General features: G+C 34.2%; 1 protein-coding gene across 47 annotated transcripts in view; it reads right to left on the bottom strand.

Annotated features, from left to right (window-relative positions):
• The window catches only part of Mbs (Myosin binding subunit), a 304,687-nt gene that overhangs the window by 265,816 nt on the left and 18,010 nt on the right, over positions 1-20,861 (bottom strand). For 10 of the 47 annotated variants that reach the window (XM_073982177.1, XM_073982178.1, XM_073982164.1 and 7 more), the window contains exon 1: positions 4,453-4,687. The exons of 36 other annotated variants lie outside the window; for them this stretch is intronic. The gene's annotated coding sequence lies outside the window, so the exon portion shown is untranslated. Of the gene's footprint in view, positions 1-4,452; positions 4,737-20,861 lie in introns of those variants that run through there. One more of the 47 variants, XM_073982202.1, reaches the window with a different exon arrangement.

Below are 20,861 nucleotides of genomic sequence, written 5' to 3'. Positions count from 1 at the left end.
GGAGACATTTTTGACCACTAAGAACTCCAAATAGAAAATTACAAAAAATTTGAACCGAAAATGTAGATAAAAACCTCAAAATAACTGAAATATGGAGGTACCGTAATACGAGGGCTATACTGAAACCTTGACCTAAGACCACAATTTTTGGCGCAGAAGGTTTTTGACAAATTACAAGCAATTCGGGCCGAAAATGTTGATAACGTCTTCAAAATATCTGAAATCGGGAGGTATCGTAATATGAGAGCTGTACCGAAACCTGGACCTAAGACCACAATTTTTGGCGCAGAAGGTTTTTGACCATTGGGAACCCCAAATACCAAAGTACAGCCAATTAGGGCCGAAAATGTAGATAAAAGCTACAACACACCTGAAATCGGGTGATATCGCTACATGGGGGCTATAGGAAAAAATGGACCCATATTGATGATTTTTTGGCTAAAGTATTTTTTACTTATTTTTAGCATATACATGTACTGTAAAAATCAGATTGATCCGACGATTATAAATATTTTTGTCGCACCTTCCCACTGTGGGACCACTGTGCCTTTGTCTGTAGCGATTTTTACCTCAAAACAGTTGAAATCCATTCTAAAACAGCCACAAGTAGCGCGAAAACCATCACATTGGCATCCCTGATCCAAAAGCTCTTAAATGCTTGGAGCTCCCTTAAAACAAGAATCTCCAGTCAACATTGCCCGAAGCAACCAGTTTTGTGAGGGTGAAATCAAAGTGATATTAGACCACCAATGACAACGAGAATACTAAACTTCCTTGTGTGTTTGATGATCCTATGTAATGTTGGACATGTGGTTACAGTGACTTCAAAAAATTGCCAAAAAAAAAATATTAATAAAGATTGTAAAATAAATGTTGCATGAGGATTTTATACCCCCACCCAGTCTTTAGGCTAAAGAGGGTATATATGTACATACACCTTGATACGACCAAAAATGTGCCTCATCGAAATAATGGTTTTAGACCAGCTTCGCCCAAGAGAAGAATTTCATCAAACTAAAGCAAATGAAAAACAATTCAGAGAGCGCCAGCAGTATACAGATGGGCAAGCCTGGTTTAGACCCCAAGTATGTTTGGACGAAATCTGTTACAAACAATTTGGAGTCGATTGAGCAATGTCCGTCCGTCTGTCTGGCTGGCTGGTTCAAATTTTGGCTTTCGTAATATTTTACCCAAACTTAGTTTAAGTTCGAAGATGGGCTATATCGACCCACTCCTTCCGGTACCTCCTCCACAAAAGTTCGAAAATTTGTGCGCACGATAACTCTTGAAGGGAGTAACCGAATTAGTCCATACTTTGCCCATGGTGAAATGTGTACCAGGCTTAGATAAGGTTTCAATATGCACTCAATCGGTCCATTCCTTCGGATACCTCCCACACAAAATTTCGGAAAAGTTCAGTTTAGGACCATCTCTCGAATAGCTTTGATTTTTGTTTTAGAAACTTGTATTCACTGCTCTTCATACGACGCTACAAGTTTTATCAGGGGCAAGTCCATACTTCTTGGGAAAATAGCCTGAAAGTTGCAAAAAACCCCTATGACACCGTGCGAGGTGGTTGGAGCGCAAGACAACTCTCGAACGGATCTGCCGATTCGGTCCAAAATTTCGCCTTAGTAATATTTTGTTCAAATATAGTTTAAGTTTGAAGATAAACCATATCGGTCCGCTCCTTGAGGTACCTCCCCCACAAAAGTTCAAAAATGTGCGGAAAAATTGTTCGTACGGTAACTTTTGAAGGGAGTGGCCGAATTGGTCTATACTTTACACATCCTAATATATCTACCAGATATAGATCAGGTTCAAATATGGGTTATATTTATCCACTCCAACCGGTACTTCCCACACAAAATTTCGGATAAGTTCACTTTAAGACCTGATATCGAAGCACTTTGATTTTTGTTGAAGCAACTTGTATTCGCTGCCTCAATTACGATGGTAAAAGTTTTTTTTAGGGGCAAGTCCATACTTCTTGAGCAAACAGCCGGAAGAGTGTAAAAACCCCCTATGGCACCATATGTTGAGGCTGGAGATCCACTTCCATAACGGTCAATGTCGATCCATTCCTTTTTGTATCTCCTCCGCAAAACTTTTGATATTTAATCCTAATCAACATTTTTGTCGGTTCAAACGCCCACAATTTTTAAATACATACGTATCTTGGAAAAAAAAATTATTTCAATATACACAGGCTGAAGGTATATCTCTGTCGGCAAAACCGACTGATACCTTTTTACTTGTTAAGTAGCACTTTTCTGACATTTCCATGCGACACACTCCAAAATCTTTTTAGTTAAAAAATAAATTTTCTGGTGCTGCTTTGGGGTCTTTCGTCAATTTATTTAATCATTCTCCTGTCAATTCGTGGGCCTGCCATGTAACGTCTTTAGTTTGAGCCTTCCTTCTCTCTCGGTGCGATATATGATGTTGTATACAGTTCTCAGCTTATGAGAGGTGATTTTAACGATTTCTCTGGCAGATTTACCATTATTATAATTGGAATAGCCCAAATGTAGCATATTTTCGGAAATCCGTTTACCTGACTTTCTCTTTTTTCTGAATATAACGTCTATGTTACACACACACAATGATTAATTTATGATGCAAAATTATGGATCCACATACCATAAAAGTCATAAAAATCCTTAATTGCAAAAAAATCGCTGGAAAAATCCCACGATTTTATTTAGTTGACATCACAAAAACCCGGTACCTATCATTTTTTACTGTTGCTTTTAATTTCCGACCGATTTCTGCATTAAGTGGCTTGATGATGTCATTAACAGGTAAATCAACAGATCTTTACAAAAAAAACTCAAAATTATTGAAAGAATTTCTTGTAGTAATTCCTAATTAAAAATCTAATTTTTTAAAAATTCAAGGTTTGCAATAATTTAGATGACTAACTGTATGTGTACGATTCTATCTAATGTTAAACAAAAACCCATCGAAATATGATATAATGATATGATAAAAAAGTCACCTCAGTAATGGAGACTCAGAGCGGATGACAGCTATTGACGTCTACTTTCAGAATATGTAACCATTATATACAAAAAGAATTCCGGTATACCGTATTTTTCCGAACCCAAAATTAAAATGTTTGATTTTCCACACTCGAAATTTAAAATTTAGAGTTTTTCTAGCGGATTATGTTTTGGATGTGAGCGTGATCAAAGTCGGTATTCACTACGAATTTCCAAAAACCCAGTCTTACCTCGCCCCTAAACACCAACAGTAATCCACATTTTAAATTTAAAGATTCTAGCTTCAGAGGTTTCGTCTAGGCATCAGTCAGATAGATATTGACGGAAAATAATCAAAGTGGGTTTGAATAAGAGCCCGATAAATACACAAATTAAGGTCTGTATCCATACCCAGCAAAAATACTCATTACAAATTGGCCTACTTTATCATTATTTTAACACGGGCATGTCATAGGGAGTAAGTACTTATTTTTGGCCACTAAAAAGTAGATAAATAAGTAGTTACTCCCTGGTTACTTCAAGTCGTAACTACTTATTTAAGTACTTATTTATTTACTTTTAAGTGCCAAAAAATAAGTACTTACTCCCTATGACATGTCCGTGTTAAAATAATGAGAAAGTAGGCCAATTTGTAATTAGTATTTTTGCTGGGTATTTAAATTTATTTAATATGCTTATATGCTCTTGTGATAATAGAAAATATAATATTCCATTAAATAATAATTTAAGGGATTTGTTTCCGAAGGAAAGTTACACTCAAATCTGGCAACACTGACAACACAATTTTATCAGAAGTAAAAGAGAGTGAGAGTAAATATTTAGGAACAATTTTCTTTTTTTTTCTTATGAACTTTGCAAAACGAAATTCTTATTGGAAGGTTCTTTGGTCTCTCTCTCTCTCTCCTCTCATTGCAACACACAATTGCTTGTTGGGCAATGGTGGGCAAATTGCGAGAGACTCATGTATTTTTTACACTTTTGTGTATGAGGCCGAGCATTTCTGCCCTACAGTGTTGTTGGGGCTATTTGATCTCTCACTCTCCAACAGCTCCAACATTTTCCTATATTGATTTTTTTTGCACTTTTTAATCCGTTTTTGGTATTGATCTCCTTGATTTTTCCTCAGTATTGTTGTATTTTCATTTTAAAACATTTTCAATTTTTCTCCACACTTCACTGCACTTTTATATTGGATTTGAAAATTAATATTGTTAAAAGTGAAGAAGAAGAAAAAAGGGGAAGAAAAATCCAATGCACATAAACAGCAATACGAAGAAAACGATATGATAAAAAATTACAAAAGCATTGCATTTTGTAATATCAAAATTGTAAGAAATTTTGTATAATTTTTGAAAAATAAATTTTTAACATTTATTTTGGCTTTGTTTTATTAAATATTATTTTTTATTTTATGATCACCACACATTTCTTTTTTAATTTAACCAACCATCTTAAATCACAAACATGAAAGAAAATTCTAACAAGAATATATCCACAAAGTAAAAACAAAATAAATAAATCAAGTCATCGAATGGTGGAAATAACGCGACGCGCACAACAAACAGCCTGCTTTTGCAATGGAGGAAAACCCGACGTTCGTTTATGCGGCTAGCTGGGATAGACTGATTGGGTTGGTTGGCTGCGAGAGAACTGCTTGCCTGCCTGGCCGTTAAAATTGATCTAAAAAGCGCAATTTTCCCCCTTCTTGGAACGCTCACATCCGAAACAAAATGGAAAAGATATATACAAAAATACGCACAACAAATATTGTGTGGCCCCAACAAAATAAAACGAAATCGTTTCACGATGAAAATCATGAGAAAACTTTTTAAACTTCATCTCTCACACTCTCAACGATTCTATACTCTTCTAAAGATTTCTAGTTACAATTCTCAGTATTTCATTCGTGGGTTTGGGGTTACCATTTGCCTAATTTTTTTTTTATAATCGACCAAAAAGTAAATTTTTATGTGTTGGGGAACTTCTTGGATCGGGTTGATATTTTTGCCATAAGTAGTCCTTGGTACCCTGATCACAAAGATATATAGCTTTCGGGGGAAGTCATACTTCCCGAGGTATCTATCTGGAATATTGTGAGAAAGACTAAGGAGACCATAATAGCTACATGCCATTGTTCGACCAATTATGGACCTCACGGCCCTAAACTGGTCAACGGACATCAGCGACATACAATGAAAAGACCTCCTCACAGTCCAAAATACTGCGCTACACTGCACGTAATTTTAAATCCCCAGAAGGTTTTGATACCAGTGCACTTTAGTATGGTACTTGCCTATACATATTCCTATGCTCAGGGGGAGACTCTACCCCATAAGTGACAACGAGAAGACCCAGCTCCAAATACCTTACCGGAAAGGAAAGGATCAAAGTCTGGCGGGGCCAACTATATGATACCCTACACCACTGTGAATATGTAGAATATGTATATATGGGATCTATATCTAACTCTGAGCCGATTATATGGCACACTTATTTCTAGACATTCCAAATTTCATCAAAATTGGACAGATATATGGTGTTTGGTACATCAAATACCTCAAATCGGCCGAAAATATATATAAGAGCTATAATCTGAAACGATTCCGATAAAATTTGGCACATTTATTTCTAGACCAAATTTAGTTACACATTCCAAATTTCATGGAAATCGGACATAAATAGCGTGTTTGGGCAGCAAACACGTGAATTCGGTCGGTAATATATATGGGAGCTATATCCATATCTGAACCGAATTTCACCAAAAGCAGTAGCGTTCTTCCTATGGCTAAAAAATTATATTCCCAAATTTTCAGCTGAATCGGACAATAAATGCAACCCAATCCCACGGTAGCGGGTTCTTACGTACCGGAGTGACCCGAAAGCATAGTGTTTCGGCCAGCGGCTGCTAACCCAGCATCAAACCTATACTTCTACGTAGGTGACATGCTGCTACAACAACTACATAAATGCAACCTGAACGTTGCGAACGGAGGGATATGAATAACTTGACTCAGAAAGTGATTCTATGTATATCCCCAAAAGGAACTATGGGTCTATCTCGTTTCCTTTTGTATGTTGCATAGAAACGCACAAAGACATAATACCCCTTACCACAGAGGGGTGTAGGGTATGAAAAGCTGAATCTTCTCCTGAGACCCGATATCTCACATATCCTTAATGTAATCAACTGACCTGACACCAAGATCTCTATTTACGGAGCCGGCCGAAGCTGCTAGGTCTGGTTGTGGACGTTTAAATGTCCACCTATTATTTTTTTTTTCTTCTCCCTTATCTTTCTCTATGCAGACATCGTCGATACAAACTTTACCTTAAGGGGATACAACAAAAAAAAAACCTAATAAGACCTATCTCGCTTGAGCCTAGGCCTAATGACCCGCATATGAAATGTATGGAGATAGTTGTTACCCATGGAACTGCCGAAGTAGAGTTGCTTAACGTACACAGCCGCCTATATATAGCTGTACTCACAGTTATAGATCCAACATTGACACAATTTGGAAGACCATAACTTACTGGTCTTAAATAAAGTTGTGTTATTTGGTCCAAGGTAACAGAGTTTAGGAGCAGATTGATAGCTCAACGTTTTGTCGGTAGTACAACATGGTGCACTTGAACCAACTTTACATGAAAGGAGCTTACACCTGGGAAGTTTTTGCGGATTCTGAAACTAAAATGTTCATAGATGAGAAAAATCAAAAAATTGTCAGAGCACTTTTTAAATAGGTCGCAGTCAAAGTTCACATTTTTAGGTTTTTTAACTTTTAACGATTCTTCTGGAAAACCGCAAGCCCTATCAGAATGGAACAAAAGAAAATTTTGTAGCAGTGAAAATTCTCTACAAGATTGTCCCTTATTAAATTTTCGTAAGTTTTACCATTTTTGAGATATAGAAGTTCAAAAACGTGAAAAATTTAAAAAATCATAAAAATGTGAACTTGTGCGCGATTATAAAAAGCGATGCGGCGTTCTTTTTTTTATTTTTCTCATATTTATATGAATACGATGAAATTTTCGTAAGTATTACCATTTTTGAGATATAGAAGTTCAAAAACGTGAAAAACCTAAAAAATCATAAAAATGTGAACTTGTCCGCGGTTATAAAAAGCAATCCGGCCTTTTTTTTTTTGTTTTTTTTTTTTTTTTTTATTTTTCTCCTATATGAACATTGTTGTTTCAGGATCCCCAAAAACTTCCCAGGTATATGTTCTTTCATTTAAATTTAGAGTAAAGTTCCGTCTCCGACTCTTCCGATATGTGTTCAATGAGGACATCGAGAAAATGTACCGCCAAATTCTTGTTCATACCGATCATACTCCATTTCAACGAATTCTATTCCGCAACCACCCAGGTGAGACCATTCATGATTTCAAGATACAAACTGGCACCTTCATGTGTGTGAAAATAAATTGGAATTTAAATTGGAAAATTTAATTTTAGCAAAGACACACACCAATAACAGGGTGATTATGAGATGACATTTTAAATTTAAATTGGACAAATTTAATCACAAATTCCAATATAAGGTGACATTTTAAATTGAAATTGGACAAATTTAATCACAAATTCCAATATAAGGTGAAATATTAAATTAAAATTGGACAAATTTAATTACAAATTTTAATACGCAAATTTGCTGATGTGCATACTGCTGGAACCACTGTTCAAAAACGGTGATGGGTGCGCCGGCGGAATAATTTTTTTTGTAATCAACATCGAAAATGCCTACAGGCCATGAATGTCGGATTTTTCTATATCTGTTCAGAGGCTGGTAAACAATTATTTGATATATCCCCAAGAGAAAATTTGATGAAGTTTATATATTGTTTGGCCCACTATTCAAAAACGGTGCCTCGTGCGTCGATGAAATAATTTTTGTCGGAATCAGCATCGAAAATACCCCTAGGCCATGTATTTTGGGAAGATCAATGCTTATTAAAATCTTGGAAAAAAAAATAATTTGTATATACACCCAACTTGCAGACATGCATATTTTGTTAGGCCCACTGTTCTGAAACGGTGACTCGTGCGTCCACGGGATAATTTTTATTGGAATCAGCATCAAAAATACCTCTAGGCCATGTATTTTGGGAAGATCAAAGCTTATTAAAATCTTGGAAAAAAAATTATTTGTTTATACACCCAACTTGCAGACATGCATATATTGTTAGGCCCACTGTTCTGAAACGGTGGCTCGTGCGTCCACGGGATAATTTTTATTGGAATCAGCATCGAAAATACCTCTAGGCCATGTATTTTGGGAAGATCAAAGCTTATTAAAATCTTGGAAAAAAATTTATTTGCATGTACACCCAATGAACCTCCCGAAGTGCATTTCCTGTTGGGCCCACTGTTCTGAAACGGTGGCTCGTGCGTCCACGGGATAATTTTTATTGGAATCAGCATCAAAAATACCTCTAGGCCATGTATTTTGGGAAGATCAAAGCTTATTAAAATCTTGGAAAAAAATTATTTGTATATACACCCAACTTGCAGACATGCATATTTTGTTATGCCCACTATTCCGAAACGGTGGATCGTGCGTCCACGGGATAATTTTTATTGGAATCAGCATCGAAAATACCTCTAGGCCATGTATTTTGGGAAGATCAAAGCTTATTAAAATCTTGGAAAAAAAATTATTTGTTTATACACCCAACTTGCAGACATGCATATTTTGTTAGGCCCACTATTCCGAAACGGTGGCTCGTGCGTCCACGGGATAATTTTTATTGGAATCAGCATCGAAAATACCTATAGGCCATATATTTTGGGAAGATCAAAGCTTATTAAAATCTTGGAAAAAAAATTATTTGTATATACACCCAACTTGCAGACATGCATATTTTGTTAGGCCCACTATTCCGAAACGGTGGATCGTGCGTCCACGGGATAATTTTTATTGGAATCAGCATCGAAAATACCTCTAGGCCATGTATTTTGGGAAGATCAAAGCTTATTAAAATCTTGGAAAAAAATTATTTGTATATACACCCAACTTGCAGACATGCATATTTTGTTAGGCCCACTATTCCGAAACGGTGACTCGTGCGTCCACGGGATAATTTTTATTGGAATCAGCATCAAAAATACCTCTAGGCCATGTATTTTGGGAAGATCAAAGCTTATTAAAATCTTGGAAAAAAAATAATTTGTATATACACCCAACTTGCAGATATGCATATTTTGTTAGGCCTACTGTTCTGAAACGGTGGCTCGTGCGTCCACGGGATAATTTTTATTGGAATCAGCATCGAAAATACCTCTAGGCCATGTATTTTGGGAAGATCAAAGCTTATTAAAATCTTGGAAAAAAATTATTTGTTTATACACCCAACTTGCAGACATGCATATTTTGTTAGGCCCACTATTCCGAAACGGTGGCTCGTGCGTCCACGGGATAATTTTTATTGGAATCAGCATCGAAAATACCTATAGGCCATATATTTTGGGAAGATCAAAGCTTATTAAAATCTTGGAAAAAAACTTATTTGCATGTACACCCAATGAACCTCCCGAAGTGCATTTCCTGTTGGGCCCACTGTTCTGAAACGGTGGCTCGTGCGTCCACGGGATAATTTTTATTGGAATCAGCATCGAAAATACCTCTAGGCCATGTATTTTGGGAAGATCAAAGCTTATTAAAATCTTGGAAAAAAAATTATTTGTTTATACACCCAACTTGCAGACATGCATATTTTGTTAGGCCCACTATTCCGAAACGGTGGCTCGTGCGTCCACGGGATAATTTTTATTGGAATCAGCATCGAAAATACCTATAGGCCATATATTTTGGGAAGATCAAAGCTTATTAAAATCTTGGAAAAAAAATTATTTGTATATACACCCAACTTGCAGACATGCATATTTTGTTAGGCCCACTATTCCGAAACGGTGGATCGTGCGTCCACGGGATAATTTTTATTGGAATCAGCATCGAAAATACCTCTAGGCCATGTATTTTGGGAAGATCAAAGCTTATTAAAATCTTGGAAAAAAATTATTTGTATATACACCCAACTTGCAGACATGCATATTTTGTTAGGCCCACTATTCCGAAACGGTGACTCGTGCGTCCACGGGATAATTTTTATTGGAATCAGCATCAAAAATACCTCTAGGCCATGTATTTTGGGAAGATCAAAGCTTATTAAAATCTTGGAAAAAAATAATTTGTATATACACCCAACTTGCAGATATGCATATTTTGTTAGGCCTACTGTTCTGAAACGGTGGCTCGTGCGTCCACGGGATAATTTTTATTGGAATCAGCATCGAAAATACCTCTAGGCCATGTATTTTGGGAAGATCAAAGCTTATTAAAATCTTGGAAAAAAAATTATTTGTTTATACACCCAACTTGCAGACATGCATATTTTGTTAGGCCCACTATTCCGAAACGGTGGCTCGTGCGTCCACGGGATAATTTTTATTGGAATCAGCATCGAAAATACCTATAGGCCATATATTTTGGGAAGATCAAAGCTTATTAAAATCTTGGAAAAAAACTTATTTGCATGTACACCCAATGAACCTCCCGAAGTGCATTTCCTGTTGGGCCCACTGTTCTGAAACGGTGGCTCGTGCGTCCACGGGATAATTTTTATTGGAATCAGCATCAAAAATACCTCTAGGCCATGTATTTTGGGAAGATCAAAGCTTATTAAAATCTTGGAAAAAAATTATTTGTATATACACCCAACTTGCAGACATGCATATTTTGTTAGGCCCACTATTCCGAAACGGTGGCTCGTGCGTCCACGGGATAATTTTTATTGGAATCAGCATCGAAAATACCTATAGGCCATATATTTTGGGAAGATCAAAGCTTATTAAAATCTTGGAAAAAAACGTATTTGCATGTACACCCAATGAACCTCCCGAAGTGCATTTCCTGTTGGGCCCACTGTTCTGAAACGGTGGCTCGTGCGTCCACGGGATAATTTTTATTGGAATCAGCATCAAAAATACCTCTAGGCCATGTATTTTGGGAAGATCAAAGCTTATTAAAATCTTGGAAAAAAATTATTTGTATATACACCCAACTTGCAGACATGCATATTTTGTTAGGCCCACTATTCCGAAACGGTGACTCGTGCGTCCACGGGATAATTTTTATTGGAATCAGCATCAAAAATACCTCTAGGCCATGTATTTTGGGAAGATCAAAGCTTATTAAAATCTTGGAAAAAAAATAATTTGTATATACACCCAACTTGCAGACATGCATATTTTGTTAGGCCCACTTTTCGGAAACGGTGGCTCGTGCGTCCACGGGATAATTTTTATTGGAATCAGCATCAAAAATACCTCTAGGCCATGTATTTTGGGAAGATCAAAGCTTATTAAAATCTTGGAAAAAAATTATTTGTATATACACCCAACTTGCAGACATGCATATTTTGTTAGGCCCACTATTCCGAAACGGTGGCTCGTGCGTCCACGGGATAATTTTTATTGGAATCAGCATCGAAAATACCTCTAGGCCATGTATTTTGGGAAGATCAAAGCCTATTAAAATCTTGGAAAAAAATTATTTGTTTATACACCCAACTTGCAGACATGCATATTTTGTTAGGCCCACTGTTCTGAAACAGTGGCTCGTGCGTCCACGGGATAATTTTTATTGGAATCAGCATCGAAAATACCTCTAGGCCATGTATTTTGGGAAGATCAAAGCTTATTAAAATCTTGGAAAAAAATTATTTGTATATACACCCAACTTGCAGACATGCATATATTGTTAGGCCCACTATTCCGAAACGGTGGCTCGTGCGTCCACGGGATAATTTTTATTGGAATCAGCATCGAAAATACCTCTAGGCCATGTATTTTGGGAAGATCAAAGCTTATTAAAATCTTGGAAAAAAAATTATTTGTTTATACACCCAACTTGCAGACATGCATATATTGTTAGGCCCACTGTTCTGAAACGGTGGCTCGTGCGTCCACGGGATAATTTTTATTGGAATCAGCATCGAAAATACCTCTAGGCCATGTATTTTGGGAAGATCAAAGCTTATTAAAATCTTGGAAAAAAAATTTATTTGCATGTACACCCAATGAACCTCCCGAAGTGCATTTCCTGTTGGGCCCACTGTTCTGAAACGGTGGCTCGTGCGTCCACGGGATAATTTTTATTGGAATCAGCATCAAAGCTTATTAAAATCTTGGAAAAAAATTATTTGTATATACACCCAACTTGCAGACATGCATATTTTGTTATGCCCACTATTCCGAAACGGTGGCTCGTGCGTCCACGGGATAATTTTTATTGGAATCAGCATCGAAAATACCTCTAGGCCATGTATTTTGGGAAGATCAAAGCTTATTAAAATCTTGGAAAAAAATTATTTGTATATACACCCAACTTGCAGACATGCATATTTTGTTAGGCCCACTATTCCGAAACGGTGGCTCGTGCGTCCACGGGATAATTTTTATTGGAATCAGCATCGAAAATACCTATAGGCCATATATTTTGGGAAGATCAAAGCTTATTAAAATCTTGGAAAAAAATTTATTTGCATGTACACCCAATGAACCTCCCGAAGTGCATTTCCTGTTGGGCCCACTGTTCTGAAACGGTGGCTCGTGCGTCCACGGAATATTTTGTTCTGGATAGGGCATCGAACGTCCATCAAGCCCATGTCTTTCAATAGATTCTAAATATATTCAGATTTTGGGAAAAAATTATTTTTTATATTCCCACTACGAAAACTGCTAAAGGGAAATTATTGTGGGCCCCCCCACTTAATAATGGGGAGGGGTTCGTCCACGGAATATTTTTTTCTGGATAGGGCATCGAATGACCATCAAGCCCATGTCTTTCAATAGATTCTAAATATATTCAGATTTTGGGAAAAAATTATTTTTTATATTCCCACTACGAAAACTGCTAAAGGGAAATTATTGTGGGGCCCCCACTTAATAATGGGGAGGGGTTCGTCCACGGAATATTTTTTTCTGGATAGGGCATCGAATGTCTATTAAGTCCATGTCTTTCAATAGATTCTAAATATATTCAGATTTTGGGAAAAAATTATTTTTTATATTCCCACTACGAAAACTGCTGAAGGGAAATTATTGTGGGGCCCCCACTTAATAATGGGGAGGGGTTCGTCCACGGAATATTTTTTTTCTGGATAGAGCATTGAATGACCATCAAGCCCATGTCTTTCAATAGATTCTAAATATATTCAGATTTTGGGAAAAAATTATTTTTTATATTCCCACTACGAAAACTGCTAAAGGGAAATTATTGTGGGGCCCCCACTTAATAATGGGGAGGGGTTCGTCCACGGAATATTTTTTTCTGGATAGGGCATCGAATGTCTATTAAGTCCATGTCTTTCAAGAAATTCTAAATATATTCAGATTTTGGAAAACAAATTTTATATACCCACTACGAAAAGGATAATTAAGTTGTTACAGAAAGTTGTTTGTTAAGTCACTTTGTTCTCTGTTAACTCTCTCTTCATGAGAACTTGCTAGTAACCAACCACACCATATAATGGTTTGCGATCGAGTTATCGTGTCGGGTTTTGGCTCATTTGTCTAAGAGGTCGGTACAAACGCAGTTTTATAGCAGAGGATTGGGTTCAAATCCCCGAGGAGGTGAAAGTCTTTCTATTTATTTTTTGTTTTGTTTTATTAATTAACAAATTTTATTAAATATGCAGAAACCCTTTAAAAACCCCAAACATTTTTTTTTTTCACAAAAAATAACAATTTGCGATTGCGTGGAGATACATAGGCCGAATGAAACTTTGTAAACATGGACTGACAAATTACAGACAATACTATGACGAAATGCAAAAATTTGCGAAAATATCCGAGTTTTACGTAAATATTTGCAACCATTTGGCATTATGTGGGTTAAAAACCGATTTTCGTAATTTTGGATGAAAAATTTAAACATGTGATACAAATTTAATCATTTATGTTATATCTACTTACATACATATGTATGTATATAAATTCAGGAATTTATTAGGAATGTACTAACAGTATTTTTTCAATCAAAAACCAGCACATTGAAAACATTTATACACATAGGTACATACATACATACATATAAAATCCTCCAAACTTTTCCCCATTTTAAAGAACGCCCGATTCCAAGAAAACTATGCGTTCTAGAGAAAAAGGGTATTTTATATAAAATGCTTAGAAAGTCACGAAATTATCATTTTCAAATAAAGTTTTAAGTTTTCTCGAAAAAAAATCTCGGCGCTAAGTGAGTTAACCCACTTTTTGCGAGAAACCTTAAAATTGTTTATGAAAATTATATTTTAAGACTTTTTTAAGTATTTTTTATGAAATAACTTTTTTCTCTAAAACGTATAGTTTTTCTGCAATCGGGCCTTCTTTTAAAAACGCCAACAACTTTGAAGTGTAATATAGGTGTATCCTTATTAGAGTTGGGTAATCTAGTTCCTTGTACTAGTTCCAAAACGTATGAGTAACATCATGAAATATAACGTGTGATGTTAAGTATACGCAGTTTGTTCAAAGAAAAAATGTGGGCCATTGGAACTGCGAAGTGAACTATATAGTTCCATATAGTTCCTTTGGCACAACTCTAATCCTTATATGCCAATCCCTTGGTATTTGATTAAGAAAATACTCTTACTACCTATATTCCTAATAAATCCCTGGCTTTATACGATTCTAACATGTATGATTAAACTTTTATCGCATATTCAAATTTTTCATCAAATGTCGAAAATTACAAAAAAGTCGAGTTTTTTTAATAGCTTGGGTTTTATCCCAATTGTGGGTAAATGCTTTATAAGCATTAAATGATAGATAACGGACAATACTATAACAAAATGCAAAAACCCACAAAAATATTCGAATATACCAGCGTTTTACGTAAATTTTTGAAATCATTTGTTGTGGTGTTTAAACGACCAGAGGCTTTAAACATAGTACACGTTGACAAAAAACAATGATAGTCTTCGAGGTCTACATATTTCGTTAATATCAAAGTCTAGTTGAATATGTACATATGTAATTACTTTCCTAATTTGTAAATAATACTTTACATCTTGCATTTCAATTTTTTTAGCTAAACAATAGTTTTTATTTACTGAAAAGGGTTGACTGTCATTCAAAACTGATATGTAGTGGTACCGCCCTTTAAAAGATATTTTGTGTTACGATCTGTGATGTCTGTTTGCTCCAGAATTCTCTTATTTGCCTTTTTCTATACTTAAAAGTTTCCATAGCTATTTTTAGCTTTTGTGTTTTTATTATCTTCTCTCCTTCTCTCCAACCAAAAATGATGCTTAAAAGCGCGGGAGAAAATTGGCTTTTAAAAAATAGTATTAGGCTTAGACTGCACATGTTTACTATGTGCATGTGTATACTACCTACCCCTAAACGTAATAAAAAGAAAGATGCAGTGCTAATAGTATACGTTTAACTCAGTGTCGATAAGGAGCTTGCGTAGCTGAAGTGGTTAAGAGTCTGTCGTTGCAGTCTGTTGGTCTTGGGTTCAAATCCCTGTGGAGTTTTGATGACTTATTTTTTTGCGTTTTTATTTATTTAACAAAAAAGAAAGATTTTGTCTTATTAATTTATGAATAAATATTCACTATAAATAAACAACTTTATGTAATCAAAACTCCATTGAGATTTGAACCCAAGACCGATAAATCGCAACGTCAGACTCTCAACCAATTCGGCTATGCAACCTCAGTAGCGGTACTGAAGAAAATGCATAAAATATATGTTTCGTAAAAAATAAATATAATACATTTTTTCCGAGAGTAAGTTATCAGGATTTTACTTTAATCAATATTCTTCTGTTGTGTATTTTCCCTGTCTGAATTTTATCAACCAGTTTAAAAATAGTTTATTATAAATTTTCTACAACCAAATATGTACATACTATGTACATGTAAATTGGTTTAAAAATCATATAGAGCTGAACAGAAAAAGGTACACAATGTCCATCTCTGCATTACATTTCAACTAACTGTAAATTTGTTGAAGTCACCGAGACATCAAACAAATTGACAATGAAAATGGACTTTTTCAACGTGTTTTTTGTTTTTGAAGAAAATAATAAAATGTATAAATAATTCGCATTTGCATTTTCTAAATAAATTTCATATAAAACCAACATTCATTATAAGTTGATCGAGGTACTACATGTGGTACAGTTTGTTGTAGTGGTATGAAGAAGGAATGCAACAGGCAACGTAATATAAATGAAGGTGTGTTTGTGGGTAACAGTAGACACTCGAAAAAGGCAAAGGAGAAAATGTTCAATCATCCCTATTGGAAAAAAAAAACAGAACAAAAAACACATTTTTTTGCACAGCGTTTGTTAAACTGTAAATCAGCAAATAAGCCAAAATAGGTAGTTTAGCTTATAACTAGTTCAAAATTAATCAAGCTAGCATTGGATAATATTGAATACTTTGGTTCTCAACCCTAATTAGACAGTTGGCCTAAGGGGAAATATTGGGAAAATATTAAGTTGTGTTTATAAAATAGTCAGCATTATTTTAAACTAAAACTAATGGAATCTCTCAAATAAAACGCTTGCATATAAATTAAAAGTCGTGACAAAATTAAACGGCGAGCGTTTTGAGAGATTCCATCTTGATGAAGAATATAATACTTGATGCTAAGCGAAAAATTATTTTCTAGTTTTAAATGCATTTATAATAATACACTGTAGCTTATTTTTTTAAATTATTTTTGATTTTAATACAAATAGCGGTTGCCTTATTAGGTTGCAGGTCCTTATTATTTTTGTACAAATTTTTGGATAAAAGACATAATAAAAATATAAAAAAGAACAAAAACATTTTCATTAATTTACTCTTAGTAATCGCAAATTAATGAATTAATTAAAGAAACTGAACAGGATACTTTTGACTGTGACTCTATAAATTTGTACGTATTATGTCTGTTATCCAAATACATACAGTGTCGGCCAAAACTAAACCACCCCCTCAGTAAATTTTTTTAAAATGATATTTTTTTTAAGAAAACAAAGTTATAAATTTATTTTTTATTTATTTATATTTTTATTGTTGGAAAATACAAAAATAATGAATTCAGAATTCAATAAACAAAAGTTAAACTTCAAAAAACATTTTACGTCGCAAGTATAAGCGGACAAAACTAAAGCACCCCCCAATTTGAGGTACAACAAAAACCATTGAAATCAATATTTCGTTGCGTATCCTCTTTTCTGGATGACACAAGCACATCTTTTAGGCATAGAGGATAGCAAATTATAGATTATTGCAGAAGAAATAATTGATTTTCGGAAAATTTAGCTTAAATCCTAAAAATACTGAAAATCAGGTCCACAATTTTTTGTGGAAATGTTTTGTGACCTCTAGGAACCCTAAGTACCAAATTACAGCTAATTTAGTAGGAAAATGTGGCTTACTCAAAATACCGATGACCGGAAGTTACCGCTATATGGGGGCTATACCAAAACATTAGCCGATATTGTTTATATTCATCCAAAAATTATGCTACAGCATCTTCTGGTAAAATACAATATCTCTTAGACTGAAAAATTAGCAAAAGAACGATTTACAGAAGAACGGTAGACGACGGGTTAGTTTTTTCCGCTTATATTTGCGACTAAACTTTTGTTTATTAAATTCTAAATTCCTTATGTTTGTATTTTCCAATAATGAAGATATAAATAAATAAAAAAAATATATAAAATAAATTTACAAAATTTTTTTCTTAAAAAATTATCATTTTAAAAAAATGTACTGAGGGGGTGCTTTAGTTTTGTCCGACACTGTATGTGTACAAAAATAATAAGGATCTGAGAAGGCATCCAATATTTGTATTAAAAAATAAAAATATTTGTATCTTTGACTATGCCTATCTGTACTTTTTATACGTTAACCTGTAGGGACTATAATTAGTTTAAAATTATCATAATGCTGACTATTTTATAAACACAACTTAATATTTTCCCAATATTTCCCCTTAGGCCAACTGTCTAATTAGGGTTGAGAACCAAAGTATTCAATATTATCCAATGCTAGCTTGATTAATTTTGAACTAGTTATAAGCTAAACTACCTATTTTGGCTTATTTGCTGATTTACAGTTTAACAAACGCTGTGCAAAAAAATGTGTTTTTTGTTCTGTTTTTTTTTCCAATAGGGATGATTGAACATTTTCTCCTTTGCCTTTTTCGAGTGTCTACTGTTACCCACAAACACACCTTCATTTATATTACGTTGCCTGTTGCATTCCTTCTTCATACCACTACAACAAACTGTACCACATGTAGTACCTCGATCAACTTATAATGAATGTTGGTTTTATATGAAATTTATTTAGAAAATGCAAATGCGAATTATTTATACATTTTATTATTTTCTTCAAAAACAAAAAACACGTTGAAAAAGTCCATTTTCATTGTCAATTTGTTTGATGTCTCGGTGACTTCAACAAATTTACAGTTAGTTGAAATGTAATGCAGAGATGGACATTGTGTACCTTTTTCTGTTCAGCTCTATATGATTTTTAAACCAATTTACATGTACATAGTATGTACATATTTGGTTGTAGAAAATTTATAATAAACTATTTTTAAACTGGTTGATAAAATTCAGACAGGGAAAATACACAACAGAAGAATATTGATTAAAGTAAAATCCTGATAACTTACTCTCGGAAAAAATGTATTATATTTATTTTTTACGAAACATATATTTTATGCATTTTCTTCAGTACCGCTACTGAGGTTGCATAGCCGAATTGGTTGAGAGTCTGACGTTGCGATTTATCGGTCTTGGGTTCAAATCTCAATGGAGTTTTGATTACATAAAGTTGTTTATTTATAGTGAATATTTATTCATAAATTAATAAGACAAAATCTTTCTTTTTTGTTAAATAAATAAAAACGCAAAAAAATAAGTCATCAAAACTCCACAGGGATTTGAACCCAAGACCAACAGACTGCAACGACAGACTCTTAACCACTTCAGCTACGCAAGCTCCTTATCGACACTGAGTTAAACGTATACTATTAGCACTGCATCTTTCTTTTTATTACGTTTAGGGGTAGGTAGTATACACATGCACATAGTAAACATGTGCAGTCTAAGCCTAATACTATTTTTTAAAAGCCAATTTTCTCCCGCGCTTTTAAGCATCATTTTTGGTTGGAGAGAAGGAGAGAAGATAATAAAAACACAAAAGCTAAAAATAGCTATGGAAACTTTTAAGTATAGAAAAAGGCAAATAAGAGAATTCTGGAGCAAACAGACATCACAGATCGTAACACAAAATATCTTTTAAAGGGCGGTACCACTACATATCAGTTTTGAATGACAGTCAACCCTTTTCAGTAAATAAAAACTATTGTTTAGCTAAAAAAATTGAAATGCAAGATGTAAAGTATTATTTACAAATTAGGAAAGTAATTACATATGTACATATTCAACTAGACTTTGATATTAACGAAATATGTAGACCTCGAAGACTATCATTGTTTTTTGTCAACGTGTACTATGTTTAAAGCCTCTGGTCGTTTAAACACCACAACAAATGATTTCAAAAATTTACGTAAAACGCTGGTATATTCGAATATTTTTGTGGGTTTTTGCATTTTGTTATAGTATTGTCCGTTATCTATCATTTAATGCTTATAAAGCATTTACCCACAATTGGGATAAAACCCAAGCTATTAAAAAAACTCGACTTTTTTGTAATTTTCGACATTTGATGAAAAATTTGAATATGCGATAAAAGTTTAATCATACATGTTAGAATCGTATAAAGCCAGGGATTTATTAGGAATATAGGTAGTAAGAGTATTTTCTTAATCAAATACCAAGGGATTGGCATATAAGGATTAGAGTTGTGCCAAAGGAACTATATGGAACTATATAGTTCACTTCGCAGTTCCAATGGCCCACATTTTTTCTTTGAACAAACTGCGTATACTTAACATCACACGTTATATTTCATGATGTTACTCATACGTTTTGGAACTAGTACAAGGAACTAGATTACCAAACTCTAATAAGGATACACCTATATTACACTTCAAAGTTGTTGGCGTTTTTAAAAGAAGGCCCGATTGCAGAAAAACTATACGTTTTAGAGAAAAAAGTTATTTCATAAAAAATACTTAAAAAAGTCTTAAAATATAATTTTCATAAACAATTTTAAGGTTTCTCGCAAAAAGTGGGTTAACTCACTTAGCGCCGAGATTTTTTTTCGAGAAAACTTAAAACTTTATTTGAAAATGATAATTTCGTGACTTTCTAAGCATTTTATATAAAATACCCTTTTTCTCTAGAACGCATAGTTTTCTTGGAATCGGGCGTTCTTTAAAATGGGGAAAAGTTTGGAGGATTTTATATGTATGTATGTATGTACCTATGTGTATAAATGTTTTCAATGTGCTGGTTTTTGATTGAAAAAATACTGTTAGTACATTCCTAATAAATTCCTGAATTTATATACATACATATGTATGTAAGTAGATATAACATAAATGATTAAATTTGTATCACATGTTTAAATTTTTCATCCAAAATTACGAAAATCGGTTTTTAACCCACATAATGCCAAATGGTTGCAAATATTTACGTAAAACTCGGATATTTTCGCAAATTTTTGCATTTCGTCATAGTATTGTCTGTAATTTGTCAGTCCATGTTTACAAAGTTTCATTCGGCCTATGTATCTCCACGCAATCGCAAATTGTTATTTTTTGTGAAAAAAAAAAATGTTTGGGGTTTTTAAAGGGTTTCTGCATATTTAATAAAATTTGTTAATTAATAAAACAAAACAAAAAATAAATAGAAAGACTTTCACCTCCTCGGGG

The sequence above is a fragment of the Musca autumnalis genome, unplaced genomic scaffold (assembly GCF_047663935.1).
Source record: "Musca autumnalis isolate F117 unplaced genomic scaffold, ASM4766393v1 scaffold_4, whole genome shotgun sequence".
In the NCBI taxonomy this organism is placed as follows: domain Eukaryota; kingdom Metazoa; phylum Arthropoda; class Insecta; order Diptera; family Muscidae; genus Musca; species Musca autumnalis.
Note: the sequence above shows the minus strand (reverse complement) of the source record. Positions and strands in the feature narration are given on the sequence as shown.